The following is a 15,271-nucleotide window of genomic DNA, read 5'->3' as shown; positions in this document are numbered from 1 at the left end:
TCTGCCGTGTTGGTCTTCTGCTCCGCCGTGGTGGTCTTCTGCTCTGCCGGCTCCGCCGTGGTGGTCTGCTGTCTGGCTCTGGTGGTCCTCTGCCCCGCCGTGGTGGTCTACTGTCTGTCTCTGGGGGTCCTCTGCTCTGCCGTGGTGGTCTACTGTCTGGCTCTGGGGGTCATCTGCTCTGCCGTGGTGGTCTACTGTCTGGCTCTGGTGGTCCTCTGCTCCGCCGTGGTGGTCTACTGTCCTGTTCTGGTGGTCTTCTGCTCCGCCAGGGGGATCTTCGGTCCTGTCTGTTTTGCTGTGGTGGTCTTCCTCTCCACCTGAGCTGCCGGTTCTGCCGTGGTTCTCTGCTGCACCAGTCCTGCCTCAGTGCCCTAAAGCTTTGCATATGGATCCGCACGTCTCACGTCTCGTCAGCCCTGTTACAATTACCTTATATATTACTTATAATAGTGCTTTATAATTGACATTCAACTAATATATATATATATATAGTATATTTGATAACTATATTGTAATCATATATAATATTGTGCGCAATCTGGCACACCCAGTCTCTTAAGTCACATATGCGCTGATAGCTCTGAAGTAAACTAACCCTAAAACATAACCTACTCCAGAGCAGGTTATGTTCAGAGAGTAAGTTGCTATGTCTACTTACATACCCTGAGAGTTAGCTCCGTTTTTGGAACCGAAAGCTGAGTTTATCTGCTTACTTGCCCTTAAACATTCCCGGGTATGTCACATAACCTGCTTCCTGGAATACCCCCCAGACCAAGAGCAAGAGGAAAACGAATGCCTATTTCACACTACAGGATTTTAAGCCCGATTTGCAATTTAACGAGCTCGTCGACAGGTCAAAATCAGTGGGTGATCAGCGCTCGGCAATCTTTATGTGTGAACTACTCAACAACGCATCAAAGAGCCTCGCTGACACATCGCCATGCCTCGCCAACACCAATCAAATATCTATCAGGCTAAATATCTGGACCAGTCGGCTGACTTGACATCACGTGGTGTCTGGTGTCGCGACGTGCTAGAGCCAAAGAGAGAAAGGGATGGGTTGAGGTATATACTATATAGATAGATAGATAGTTGTATGATATGTTAATTATAAAACACTATTATAAGTAATATAAGGTAATATTCTAATATGTTATTATATTTATTTTATTGTCATATATAATAGTTATATAGTTAGGTAATGTTTATTTTATTCTAATATATTTATTATATTGTATTGTCTTCTCACACATCATGGATATGCATTTTCTATAATGTACTGTATTTCTATAATAAAAATACATATGTGATATTTCTTATTATATAATTAGCATCAAACAAACAATATAATTATTTTTCTCAGTGATTAAATGAAAAAAATAATTTAATTGCACAACCATCAATTAGGTGGCGATATGCAGTATCTAAATGACCATTGAACAAAAGAAGAAGAAAGAATAGTATGGTGTGCTTTTTCTTAGGCTTTGTCCAAATACCCACACTTGCAGTCTTTGCACTTGACCACTTGATTACTTAAATGACGTATTTCCTGTGTTGGCCGAAGTCTTCAAGTGGGTGTGAAGACCACAAGTGTGTGTCGAACTTTTCATTTCCTGATGGGACACACTTGTAGTGTTGTAAAACTGCAAGTGTTTACACAGCTTTATTTTAATTTTAATTTGAAATACTTTGCATTTTAAAATCAACTTCTAAATGTCTGTTCAGTAGTCCCTATAACATGATATAATTTTAATTTTTGGTGCTTCTAATTAAATGATAAAAAGCAGTTGCAAATGTTGTACAAAATAAAAATCACCACAACTCATCTTTGCACCAATAAAAGTAAAAACACTGTTTTTCTACCAAATTATTTGTAATATCTAATTATTATATTAATATTTAACTTACATTGGAAAGGTTTCCGTGACCTCTTGCGAGATCTCGGCAAAAATATTTCCAGAACATGATGCATGATTGGATACACTTAGCCTTGAATAGCGCTCTGGAGCGGTATTCGAGATAGTGTGGATTTAGTATCCATTAAGGGCACTGCACTTTGGCATTTTGAAGACATGGGACAGACTTGCACACTTACTTCCTGTCGCGCGCACGCGCTCTCAAGTGGCCAAGACCGCAAGTGTGGGTATTTGGACAAGGGGTTAGAGTCCGTTTCGTCGATTCGTGGCTCTGTTGAGAATGTCTTGAGTGTTAACCAGGAACATACTCGGAGTTGACTGAACTTACTCCTGGACGCGTTTTTGGAACCAGCATACCTCACGTAAGCCAGGTTTGGGTTAATCAACCGAGAGTTCAGGGTATATGTGACGGTAAGTTAACCTTGCTTTCTGGAATACACCCCAGAACTCATTAACAACCTACAAAGCTAACTAGAAACACAGACATGAACAGAACAAGAAAACAGAAAAACAAACTCCTTTGTCTGCCAGACTAATAAACACTGATGTTAATAATTTATCAACCAGTTCAAAGTTGTGCTCTTAAGGGGTTAAGTGGTTTGGTTTCAGAAGTGGAACGCTTTACCTCCCTCACATGAATAAAAGATGAAGCTCATAGCTGTGGAGCTGGCAGCCTGTCAAGGGCTTTTCCTGCTTATTTACCTTCTTTCATTCAGGTTAAAACTTCATCTTAGCCCGACACAACAAGAGAGATGGTAATTTGATTTTATTTCTCTCTAAACTTCCTTCTGGTAAGACAGAAGGGGTTAGAGGGTTTTATGGATGGTGCCGTAAGTGGTCCGTGATGCAATAACTCTGAACACACACACGTACTGTCAGATATAGACTAGGATTGCCGGCTTTGTTTCAACGAAGCGATGAACTAATATATCTCATTGATGTCAAGAGCATTTTTCAAATACTTGCTTCACTGCACTACCAGTGTGCGGTTGCTACATACAGTAGACAACTGGGAAGAAAAAAACATAGCATCACATAACAAACATCAAAAACATACTTTAAAAATTCACTCAATAAGTTTTAGTTTATATGTCACTCAGTAAAACAACAGTGATTTTAGACTTTAAACTCATAAAATTATCACTGAATAGGAGGATATAAAGTCTTCAAACTTCAGGGATATTATGGTTTTACACTTTGAGAATTAATTTTTCCTCAGACCAGCAGGCCCAAGAGCAGTGTTGCCAGATTGGTTGGGTTCCTGCCCAATTGGGCTGTTTTGAATTTGATTGTGCGGGTAAAAATTGGCTTGGGCGGGTGAACAAAATTTGGGCTGGTTTGGGGTCAGTTTGGCGGTTTTCAATATAAATGGCATAGGCTAATTGTTTAACAAAACAAGCCCAAGTATGTATACTGCATCCAATCAGTCATCATAACGTTACTACACACACACACACAGCAGAGGCGTTGGTGCTGATGTAAACGTTGACAGCCGCGCTAATCACGAGGGCGCAGCAGACCGTCATTATGATTCATGAGTGACAAGTTTTTAGCGAGATAAGTTATAACGTATCTGATTTTGAATGTAGTGACTGTATATTCAAGTAATCACAATGCCTAAATATAAGTTAAAGAGTGGGAGAGTGACTCAACTCTCAAAAGTGAATTATTGTGGAGTGAGATGACACGAAGGCTCTATCACTGCAACTCCGAAATCAGAGCACATTTGAATTAATCATAACCGAAACTCTTTTATATTTTAAACATCCAGATTGATAAATCCTTGAAAACTGCTAGACTTGATTAGTTTTGATTGTGCAAAGTTCTGTATCATGTTCTACAATATGAACTTAACAAGAGGCTTCCTCTAGTTCTGTGTAAAATTATAGAGCGACACGAAGGAAAGCGCATTATTGTTGTTGATATTTTTTTAATTGTCAGATTATAATTAAGTATCAATGAATGACACCGTTTTGAGTTGACTCTCATGGTGTGCGCATGAACGAGTGTGAAATACCTGCTAATTAATAGCTTTTTCCTATCACTTATGTTGGGCACTTTTTGCATTTAAACTGGATTGTTCTGACTGCTGACATTGAAAATCATGCATGTGTTGTTTCGAGGGTATCGGTTAATTTCATGATTGCCGTTTTGATAGTGTCTGCTTGCATATTTTATTCATGTTCGGTAGCCTAATTCTCTTTAATGTAGGCTATTCACCCCGATTTGATCCGTTTACCTGCAAATTTATGAAAATGGCCCTTATCAACCTTGATTTACATATTCTATAACATTATTTTGACAGTTAAAGTTTTGGGCGGGTTTTTGTGAGCTTTTGGGCTGGAAATCGTCCATCCAATCTGGCAACACTGCCCAAGAGAGTTATTTTGTCTTCACCACTGACCTGTGCAGTTGTCCTATAGGTTAAAGGACACCAAAGGTCATATCAGCAGGTGTAAAAGAGTGCATTCACAGACAGATTAAAATGAAAGATTAAAAAACATATAATGCAAAACATTTATAACCTATTTGTTTTTACTGTAAAATAGCCTTCTTTGATTGCATATTGTATTGGAAGGTTGCCATATTAATGTACCATAGTTTACATGCTCCTAGGTACTTTAAAAATAATATTTATTTATACATTTTTTGTTCACAAAGAATATTTGTGTGCGTGTTGTGCCATTCGTCTGTTGCATTAATGTTTGATGGGAAGGTGGTGAAGAGAGTGTGACACACCCTCTTGTTTCACCTACTGTTCTCTCTCAGTTATTCATGACTTCTGCTCCCTTTCTCAGTATTCATTCCATCCTTCAGTCTGAACTTTCACTGCCACAGACGTCAGATCAGCCCTAATCCGCACCATTTAATGTGTTAGAGGTGTGCTATTCATTTTTATAGTGATCTGGGTGCAAGATACAATTTTGTGGAAAAATGAAGGAAGGACTTGAGTAATACCTAGTGACCAGACTATCATAAAGATTATAGATTTCGTTCAATTGTTGTCAAATTCACAGAGTAAAGGTTACACCAAAAGCTTACTAATTTCTGCAATCCCTGTGGTGTCTTTTTGACTATTTTTGGTGGTGTTGAATGACCATGACAAGTCCTCACTGATATAAACACCAAGAAATGTATAAGACCCTACCTTTTCCATCACTGTAACATATATACGAAGTGGCTTGTGGTGCTGTCCTGTAGCAAGCCTTCTAATATCCACAACTATCCTGATGTTCAAAGTTAAGTTACTTTTTCTGCACCGTGGCACCTCGCTCCTGTATTTTGTCTTGTCGTCACCACTGATGAAGCCTATGACAGTGGTATCATTAACAAATTTAATGATGGAATTGCTCTGATAGGTGATAGGTGTTAATGATTAATGTCTTACAGGTGATGTTCTCAAAACTGACAGACTGTGGTCTGCCTGTAAAGAAATCCATGATCCATTTGCAAAAAGAGGTGTGCAGTCCAAGTGCACTCAATTTGTCTGTAAGTTTTGATGGAATAACATTATTAAAAGCCGAACAGTAATATATAAATAGAAATCTAACATAGGAATCCTTTTTCTCTAAATGTGAGAGTGCAATGTGAATTGCTGTTGAGATTGCATCATCAGTCGATATATTAAACTTTAGTGGATCCAATGTAGATGGAATGTTTTGTTGAATATAGGTCTTAACAAGTCTCTCTAAACATCTGGAAATGACTGGAGTAAGTGCTATTAAAATAATAGTGGTTGTCTTAAAACAATTTGGTACAACAGCCATAAAAATGGACAGATAAAAAATATCTGTGAAAACTCCAGATAATTAAGAAGCATACAACTGTTGAACTGTATAAAGCAAACTCAAAAACACATTTGGAAAATTAGTTACCAAAAGTGAAAGAAGCTTGTAAAGATGTCTGCCATAACGGTTGCCATCTTGTATCTTCATGGCAAGCACTTTGCACAAATTCATCCTGCTTTTGAGGAGAATAATTGTAGACGGGTGTTAATTGCGCACGCACCCGCAGGCGGCTCACGTGAGTCAACATGTGTCAACAGAACCAGGAACTAAAGCCCTGCATTTCAGCCCGGGCCCAAACTTTTTTACGCCCCTAGGGCCCGGCTTCAGGCCAATTTTCATGTCATAGTTCAGACGTGGGCCGGGCCTCGGGCCTGTCTTAGGCTTCTCCTTATTTTTATATTTTAGACATCCATCAAGTGATGAAAAAAAATGGCCTCAGGCGGCTCACGTGAGTCAACATGTGTCAACAGAACCAGGAACTAAAGCCCTGCATTTCAGCCCGGGCCCAAACTTTTTTACGCCCCTAGGGCCCGGCTTCAGGCCAATTTTCATGTCATAGTTCAGACGTGGGCCGGGCCTCGGGCCTGTCTTAGGCTTCTCCTTATTTTTATATTTTAGACATCCATCAAGTGATGAAAAAAAATGGCCTCGCTGGTGGAAACAACACGAGACCGTGCTACCACGACTGTCAAGAGCGGCTCGACTGTGTTTAGTGTCCAGCAGCAGTAGCATGCGTGCAGTCAGCGCAGCTGAAGAGATCTGCATTCAAATGCACGCAATAGGCTAAATCTTGCCGCAAAGCCCCAGCAAAAGTAATTACCATGAATGTGTCAGGGGGGAATAGTAAGGAGATATTTTAATTATTTACTAATAAACTGTTTTCTGAGTCGGTGTCGCAAGGATGAAGTTGTCGATCCTGACTCGCCATCTCCTCATTATACCGCCTTTAGAGAGAAGTGCATCTTTATGGTTTTACGATTATAATTAAAGAGTTTTTGCTTTCGATTTGTTTTATTTCGTTAAGTAGTAATTTAAAGCTTTCTATAGATATATTTATCATGTCTGTGAGACATGTATTCGCTGAGTTTTGGTAAATATTTGTGAAGCGCTCCTGTTCAAGATGAAACGACAGAAAGCGCATCATGTTTGTTTTCTTTATTTTATAAAAGCACAATGTTTTGTTGATATTATGAGTGCACACAAATAAAAGAAGACCCTTTACAGTTCCGAATGATGTATTACTCTTATCTTTACGAGCAAAAATGGCGGCGTATCCACTGAAAAAAAATGCAAGTGATTGCGTTGATGCCTCCATGTCCTGTAAAGCACGCTTTGCACTCTCCACGCAAACTATTGGATATAGCGCACATCTAGGTTTAAAATTTAAACATTGTTATATGCTTGAACTGTTTTATATCTAGGCATATAGATTTTATTTTAGGCAAGTTGTGATGATTTGAGAAGGCTAAATTGATCAAACATAGGCTATGATCAGCCCACTGTCTGCCGCTGGCCGCTTGGTTGTTACTTTAAAAAATAAAAACTTGTAACGAACAAACGTTTTCTAAATTAACTTAATAAAAAAACGAAACAAAATATAATCACTTTGCCATTACATACAAAACTGAACTATTTTAATGAAATAGCTGAAACAGTAGTATAAGCCGTTTTGGGAGAAGGGGAAAAAAAGACGGGCTCAGGCCGGTAATTCTGATAAGCTGTCGGACACTTAAGCTGTAGAATATTTAAGGCCCGTACGTGCAGGGCTCTACCAGGAACTATGATGAAGCAGAGCTAAATATATAGCGTTATGTCAAAATAATCACTTATTTAATTTTAAATTAAACAAATGTAATCCTGATAGTATTCCCACTTTTTACAAAATGTAACTGTAATCTGATTACTTTGCTTTTTGATGTAACTGTAATGGATTACAGTTACTAGATTTGTGTATCCTGATTACGTAACGCCGTTACATGTATTCCGTTACTCCCCAACCCTGGATTTCTTACAGTATTCTGATTAATAGATAGGTATGATTAATATATTCTATATAATTGATCATTTGTGAAATCATGTTTCAGTCACCCAGAGACACCAGCAGGTAACATTTGAGCCACACCAAAAAAAAAAATCCCTATAAAACAGTCAGAATCCAGTATAACAAATGCTGTGCTATAAATATTCTTAATCAAATGGTCAGATCTGTTGTTGTCTACATTAACATGGACACACACACACACACACATTTAATTGTCTATGTAAATGAGGACACACTATAAGTTCGATGTCTACTAAATATGTACAGTTGTGGTCATAAATTTACACGCCTTGAAGAATCTGCAAAATGTTAATAATTAATGTGCAAACATTCACTGATGCCCAGGAATGCAACTTGATGCATTAAGAGCCAGGGTATGTATACTATTGAAAAGGATGATCAGTTTAAATAGTTCTTATTTTATTTAAAGATCCTATTTTTACATTTAGTAGTACCCTTCAGAAGCAGCATAAAATCGTGTTTTAAAATCTGCACACACAGTTTTGTGTGTGTATAAAGGTGTGTGATAGTGTTTCTTTACACTATTTAGTGTTTATCTTGACCAGGAGTATGACATAGTGAGGAAGTGTGTGTGCTAAATGCCTGTCATGAGCTGTAATACAGACTGTCAAAACAGAGTCAGACAGCGTGAAGGAAAGAGAGACAGAGATGAGGAAATCGAGAGAGACAGCACAATGAAGGAAAGAGAGACATAGAGATAAAAGGATAGGAATAACATTTAAATATAAGTAAAAAAAAAGTAATTCTGTATTATATCATCATGTGCATCCATGAGAAACACTGTACTCTGTTTATGTTTCTTCTAATGGAATTCATCAGGCTGAAAAGAATGATACCAGGTCGGATAACAAGACATGTTTCAATCAGATTATCCTCCTCTTTGATTTGCTCTGGGTTTCATGAGCGCTCAGTGTCACGTCACCCACATCCAACAGAAGCTTGTTGTCCTGATGAGAGGGTCATAGCAACCACCCTCAGACTACAGACACCCAGCAGCCCCTGTGACAGCTTTATCATGCACACGCACATACACGTTCCTCCCAGCAGTCTTTGTTGCAAGCATCTGCTTCTCCTGGTGATTAATTGCAATTAGCGGTGAAGTTGAAAGCCCGTGGAAGAATGCAGCACGCAGCAGACACTTCCTGATTAATGAGGGACAGCGGCTATCAGAGGGCCACCACAGCCATGAGGGCCATGTGCTTATGTGTATGTGTGTGTGTTTACTGCTTCATGTTTTAAAGGTTTATTCTTCTTTTAGCACGTCAGTATGAATCTCCACAGGAAGAAACATGACAAAATTAGAGAGTGAGAGAGAGGGTGAGAGAGTGAGTGCCGGCTCAGGGGGCTGATTAAATTTGGAAAGTATAATTGCTAATTGACCTTTATTAATCAGAGTGGAGCAATGTGTGTTTGCCTAATATTCCAGCAGGGGGTCATGAGGCATATTTCAGAGTTGTTCTTTTTTTAACTCAAATGAAGGGGTCTCTTCTGTGTAAATTTGAGCTAATGGTAAAACAACAAAGCACAGGTTAATATGAGAACGAGCTAATTTTCTGTCTAGCAAGTATAAGCAGTCCTTGTTGCTAAATGTACACTACATTTTCTTTTAATACACTACGACTCAATTCCCTTTCTAAAATTGTGACTATCCTTGTTTTAGTTACCTCGCTTCTGCAAAAATATGTCCGCCTGTGCACAACAGTTTAACTAACTGTTTTTGCTGTATTTAATTGACACAGTGTAGGTTTTGATGTCTTTCTAATATATTTTCTGAAGACACCACAGCACTAGCGCTTCCCATATTAACAATTATTGGCTAGCTCGCCAGCTTATATTTGCTAAATCTAGCTAACATTTGATTGGTTTTGTGTAATGTGTCTCTGTGTAGAGAATTTAAGGATCAAATGGCACATCATCCTTTCCGGCAGCTCCTGCATGGGAAGAACAATTGAGTCAGTATGTTTGTTATAAAATAGTTTGAAGTAAAATTAAATATTCATTATCTAATGTACTTGAGAGGAGATGTTTCAGTGTCTTGGAGTGATTTTGAGAATGGTGACATTCTCAAACATGTTTGTTTTTTTTCTTCATTTTTTTTTTCATTTTTACACTTTCGAACTGAGGTATTAAGTAGTGAATATAGTCACATAACCAGAGACCCTCGTCTTGCTCACAACACAACTGAGACTTATGAAACCACCTGGTGCACATAGCAATCTATCTTGTTTGACCACTTGTGATCACCTGGGCCCAGTGGCATGAAAGCTCTTATGCTAAGAAATCCCTTAGTTATAAGGTTAAGGGAGCCCTTAGTGAAACTTGGGTTGCAAGAAAAAATCCTAAGGGTCAACTTAAGGAACCTTAAGGCTGCCATCAAGTATTCCCCTTAATTATTTAAGCGTTCCCTTAAGTGTTGCTACAAAGTCCTTAGAAACCATTTCACCTTAATAAATTTAAGAGACCAAAATAGCTCCCTTAAAGGGTTAGTTCACCCAAAAAGGAAAATTAGCCCATAAATTACTCACCCTCAAGTCATCCTAGGTGTATATGGCTTTCTTCTTTCAGACGAAACCAGTCAGAGTCATATTAAAAATTGTCTTTGATCTTTCAAGCTGTTTCATGGCACTCAGCGGGTGTTGCATGCATCAGTCCAAAAGAAGTTAAATAAAAAGTATCTCACATGGCTCCGGGGAGTGAACAAAGGCCTTCTGTAGCGAATCGATGCATTTTTGTAAGAAAAATATCCATATTCAAAACGTAATAATCACTTTAATGTAGCTTGCGCTCACTGTTGTACACGGAAGCAGTTCCGGGCAGATGACGTATGGAGGTAAGTAACTATGTTATTAAGTAAATTTTGAGAAAAAGCATGTCAATAAATTATATCTTTGTTGGACAACAGGTTTGTTAACAGGCTCATACACATGCAAAACTGTATCGCACACGTGCTACTGTAGTACATTTATTCAGACCGATTTTTTGTGCACTGTACAGCCCTAACCAAACCAGTTACAGATTGTAAAAGGAGCGCGAGCTCCTCATTTAGTGATCTAGGCTACTCCTCCTCAATTTCACGTCCGCCTTCCGCGATGTCGCTCCGCACAGTCGCACACAGAAATATGTCAACAACTAGACTTTATCGTTATTATCGCGGGAAGACTAATTCTTATCGTGGGGAGAATTTTAACCGGTATATCGCAAACGATAAGATATCGCCCATCCCTACTAACCATAGAAGCTAGTCCCGTTTGAAGTTCCAGTAGTGTGTGACAGCTGAATATGCTGGAGTTTGTTTTTGGATATAAGTTTAAGATATATAGAGAAGATTTTCTTGATTTTTTTGTTTCTTGAAACCCTCCCAAACAATATGTGGTGATGTAGGTGCTCTTTGATGTATGTATATATGTATGTCCTCTTTCAGGCAGATTCGTAATTATTGGCCAGATGGTGGAAACGGGAATTTTCAGCACTTTAGCTATTTTCTTACAGACACTTTCATAATTTTTGAAGCTCAACAATCTTTTGCTGCACATCAGAACTAGCCTATATTCTTTGGTTTTTCTCATTGTGATGGATGATTAAGGGAATTTGGCTTTGTGTTAACTCATATGTATACTCCTGTGAAATACAAAAGTAATGGCTGGATAATTTCATGTTCATAGTCACCCTGGTGTGCTAAAAAATGCAAATATGAGTGGGAATATACATTAGAGATATTTTACTCATACAAATTTCTAATGGCACCAGTAATTGTGGCCATTGTGTATTAAAGAAAAATATTTATTTCATAATGTGATATTCCCCCCCTTTATTTATTTATTATTTACTTAAATTAAAGGTTAGATTTTTTTATATTTTTGAATGAAAGATCAAATGAATAAACAATGCAGATTTATTTTCACAGCCTTCTTTGTTCGTATTTACCAAGGGTGCTGTAAACTGATATAATAATACAAAATACATAGAAATTTGGAACAAAACAAACTCAATTCATTATTAATGCTTAACAATGCTCAACCAAGAATTAAACATATCACCAACCTCCCCCTCATACATGAGAACAATGAACTGTGCCATCCATTGGCGGGAATGAGATCTTCAAAATGGTGGCATTTACGAGAAGGGTATAACTGCAGCCCGGAGATCTCCAAAATGGGGTGGGAGCTCCAAAATAGTGTGTGGCTTCCTCCCATTGACAGACAGGCACATGACACGCATGCGCAATTTCCCCCCCAATCCACTTCAGTGCAAACTCCGCCCCACAGCTGATTCTAAAGATTTGATTGGTTGTGTCAATTAAAGCGTTGATTTCCTACATTATGCTACAAAATATACTAACCCCTAAACCTACCCCACCTGACCCTAACCTTAACCAGTGAAATTCACCTCGGCGGGATTGTGGTAAAGAAAGTTGCAGTTCAGGAGATAAACAGTTAATAAGATTATGCGATATGAGATCGTTCTGTAACTCCCTAACCGGAACTCACTGGACAATGGCACCTTTTTAGTTACACCCAGTGTCACTACCCCGCGAATTTCGAGCCCTGGGACGCCCCCATTGCTTAGAACAAAATGATAGCGTGAAATCTTTCCCCTGCGTTGCGCTGGGACGGCTGGCGGGAGAGCTCGTGGGTGATTCCCGTTTATATCATTAAACAGAGGTTCAAACTCCAGTCCGAACACCACTGGCCACAAGTTTTGGGCTCTGCTCTCACTGAGAATATTTACTTATATAGCATATTTATTTTAGATGAACTAGAAACAATGTTACATTTATAAAGTTTAATTTTGGAATGTAAGTCAATAACAATTGGCTGGAGCCAGAGCCAATGGTGAAAGTCTTTGCGCGAGTAGACCCCGCCCTATTTTGGAGGTTCTGCCCACTTTTGGAGTTCACGCCCATTTTGGAGATCTCCGGTCTGCAGTTATACCTACTTGGCATTTACCGGGTTTTGTCTGTTTGGGATGGGAAAATGCTCCAGTATGTAAGAATGACTATTTACAATATGTAAGTTGTTTTATAGCAACAATAAACATTAGCGGTCATGTTTTACTTCTTAACACAACACAACACAATACATAAATCAACAGAGTGAAATTTAAAGTCGGCATGAAACGGAAGTTGCGATTGTCTTTTCTTCTCTACTGTGACGTATATCCGAGTGAAACGGCATCTGAAATGAGAGGGCGGGACTTGATTTCGTCCTTCGGGAATTGATTGGATCGTTGGAAGGTGGGGCGTTGCAAACCTGGCAGATCTGAATGCCAGTTTGCAGTTAGTGGTGGGGGATTTCTCTCCACAGGATTCACAGCTGACACCCAAGCATGAATAAATGTTTTATTTATTAAGGATGGCGACGACGATGACGAGAGACTGCCTGAATGACTGAGCGCATCCTCCATCAGGTTAAAGGGGTCATATGATGCGATTTCAATTTTTCCTTTCTCTTTGGAGTGTTACAAGCTCTTGGTGCATAAAGAAGATCTGTAAAGTTGCAAAGACTAAAGTCTCAAATCCAAAGAGATATTCTTTATAAAAGTTAAGAGTCAGCCACACCTACCTAAAATGTCTCGTTCTAACACGCCCCCACATATCTACATCACTATGTGGGAAGATTTGCATAACGCCGCCCAAATGTTCACACAAAGAAAGAAGGCATAACTTTTATTCTGGCTGTAATATTGTTGCTGCCGCCATGTTGTGAATGCGCTGTGTGTTTCGTTGTGAAAGCGAAACTACTTTGTTTGGCCTTCCAAAAGAGGACGACATCTGCTTCGTCATGCCTGGAGCTAATCCATGCTGGTTGCTGAGGAAATACCAGTACTACAACTTTGCACTGTGGATCGCCGGATCGGCTTTCACCATGGACGAAGCGGAGTCCAGCCCGGGGTCGTCACATGTGGTTGCCGCAAGCCCTCCGGATACAACACTGTTCCAGAACACTTCAACCCAAATATTCAGATGTGTGCAGCACATTTTATGGAGGACTGTTTACTGATCCTGGTAGAGTAGACTACAATGCCGGCTGTTCTGACTCAAAGACTGTAAGTAAGTTTTTTTATATTTAAAGAGTTTTTATATTTTATATATTTAAAGCAAGTTTTTTGGGCAGTGTAGAGTAGGGCTTGTTGTTTGTCATTTCTCCGATCACAAATGCAGACATGGTTTTATGTTTACGCCGTGCGATGCAACGCAACGCGTAAAAAGACAGTATAAAGCATTATAATCCATAATTATGTCCCCACTGGATACAACGAATGCCTCATTTATAATGGGTTTTCATGTTTTTGAATCATCGCTCCGGCCTGACGGGGCATCATCACAATGTGGTAAGGGGCATAACATTTCCGTCACACGCTTGAGGTATTCGGCCAATCACAAACGCACTGGACTTAAAGCCAATCACAGCACACCTCACTTTTTCAGTCCGATGAGCTTTGTAAAAATCAACGCGTTTCAGAAAGGTGGGGCATAGAGGAGAAACAATAATGTACAGTATGTGGAAAATAATGTATTTTTTTAACCTTAAACCGCATAAACATATTTCATTACACCAAATACACAAAATAATGTTCTTTTTAACAGCATCATAATGACCCCTTTAAGTCATATTCATGAAAAAAATTAGTTTGCGATGTCCTAAGAGTAATGTTGTCATAATATCCTAATATCTTTTCAATGTTTAGAGGTAACGTCCCCCCTCATGACTGGTGTCAGTGCTATAAAGTGAAGCATCAGCTTCAGCTTTTCCCCCTGTCGTTTATCCCAGCATTTACCCCTCACGTCACTAGCTCCGCCCTTGCGCCATAGCTCGTGACCGGAAGAGAAGAGGAGTCGTTTTGAGGGGGAGGGGAGGTTAACGTTTTTGATTAAAGATTACGAGGGCACATTAATTAAAAAATAATAATGAAGTGCACGGATAAATTATTTGTAATAAACACTACAGTATTCCATTAAAAAAATAAGGATTTTCCATTTTGATTTCATGGTGACTTTAAGAATCTTTAAATTTTAAACTGAGGAAAAAATTTCAGAACAACACTAAATAATACACATGATCAGTGACACAAACATATCTGTGTTAACTGGTGTTCAACAATCAAAACAGATGTGGGAAGTGTATTTATGTATGTTTGTTCACAGTCCCATGTCAAAGTAAGAGTAATTTACATAATAAACGTCTCTACTCACAGAGCCTCACTGTGACAGGTGCCAACAATTCTGACCACAACTGTATACGTCAATCACTTGCTCAATCGCTATCCGCCACTTTCTCACTGGTTTAAATAAGAAGAAGAAGAAGAAAGACTAATATCAAACAAAACTTAAAATGACAGACACTCTTTGAGGACATCCAGGGACTTCTTTAATGGAAGAAAAAAAAATAATGATAAAAAAATATTACTTAAATTATAAAATTCAAAATATTTTATTTTGTGGTAGGGTTAGTTTGTAGACATATAGTTAGTTTTATGGGAAGAATTTATCTATTGAATTATAATAT

General features: G+C 38.7%; 1 protein-coding gene and 1 long non-coding RNA gene across 2 annotated transcripts in view; one reads left to right on the top strand and one right to left on the bottom strand.

Moving 5' to 3' along the window:
• The window catches only part of gse1b (Gse1 coiled-coil protein b), a 264,508-nt gene that overhangs the window by 96,843 nt on the left and 152,394 nt on the right, over positions 1 to 15,271 (top strand). The window lies entirely within an intron of this gene.
• Positions 2,677 to 5,176, bottom strand: LOC107567725 (uncharacterized). Its single transcript, XR_001606672.1, has 3 exons — positions 5,065 to 5,176; positions 4,321 to 4,333; positions 2,677 to 2,925 (listed from the first exon to the last, which is right to left on the bottom strand). It is a non-coding gene; the product is annotated as an uncharacterized lncRNA (long non-coding RNA).

This window comes from Sinocyclocheilus grahami, unplaced genomic scaffold (assembly GCF_001515645.1).
Source record: "Sinocyclocheilus grahami isolate Dianchi unplaced genomic scaffold, SAMN03320097.WGS_v1.1 scaffold1184.1, whole genome shotgun sequence".
Taxonomy (NCBI): Eukaryota; Metazoa; Chordata; class Actinopteri; order Cypriniformes; family Cyprinidae; genus Sinocyclocheilus; species Sinocyclocheilus grahami.
This window is presented reverse-complemented; position numbering and strand designations above follow the sequence as displayed.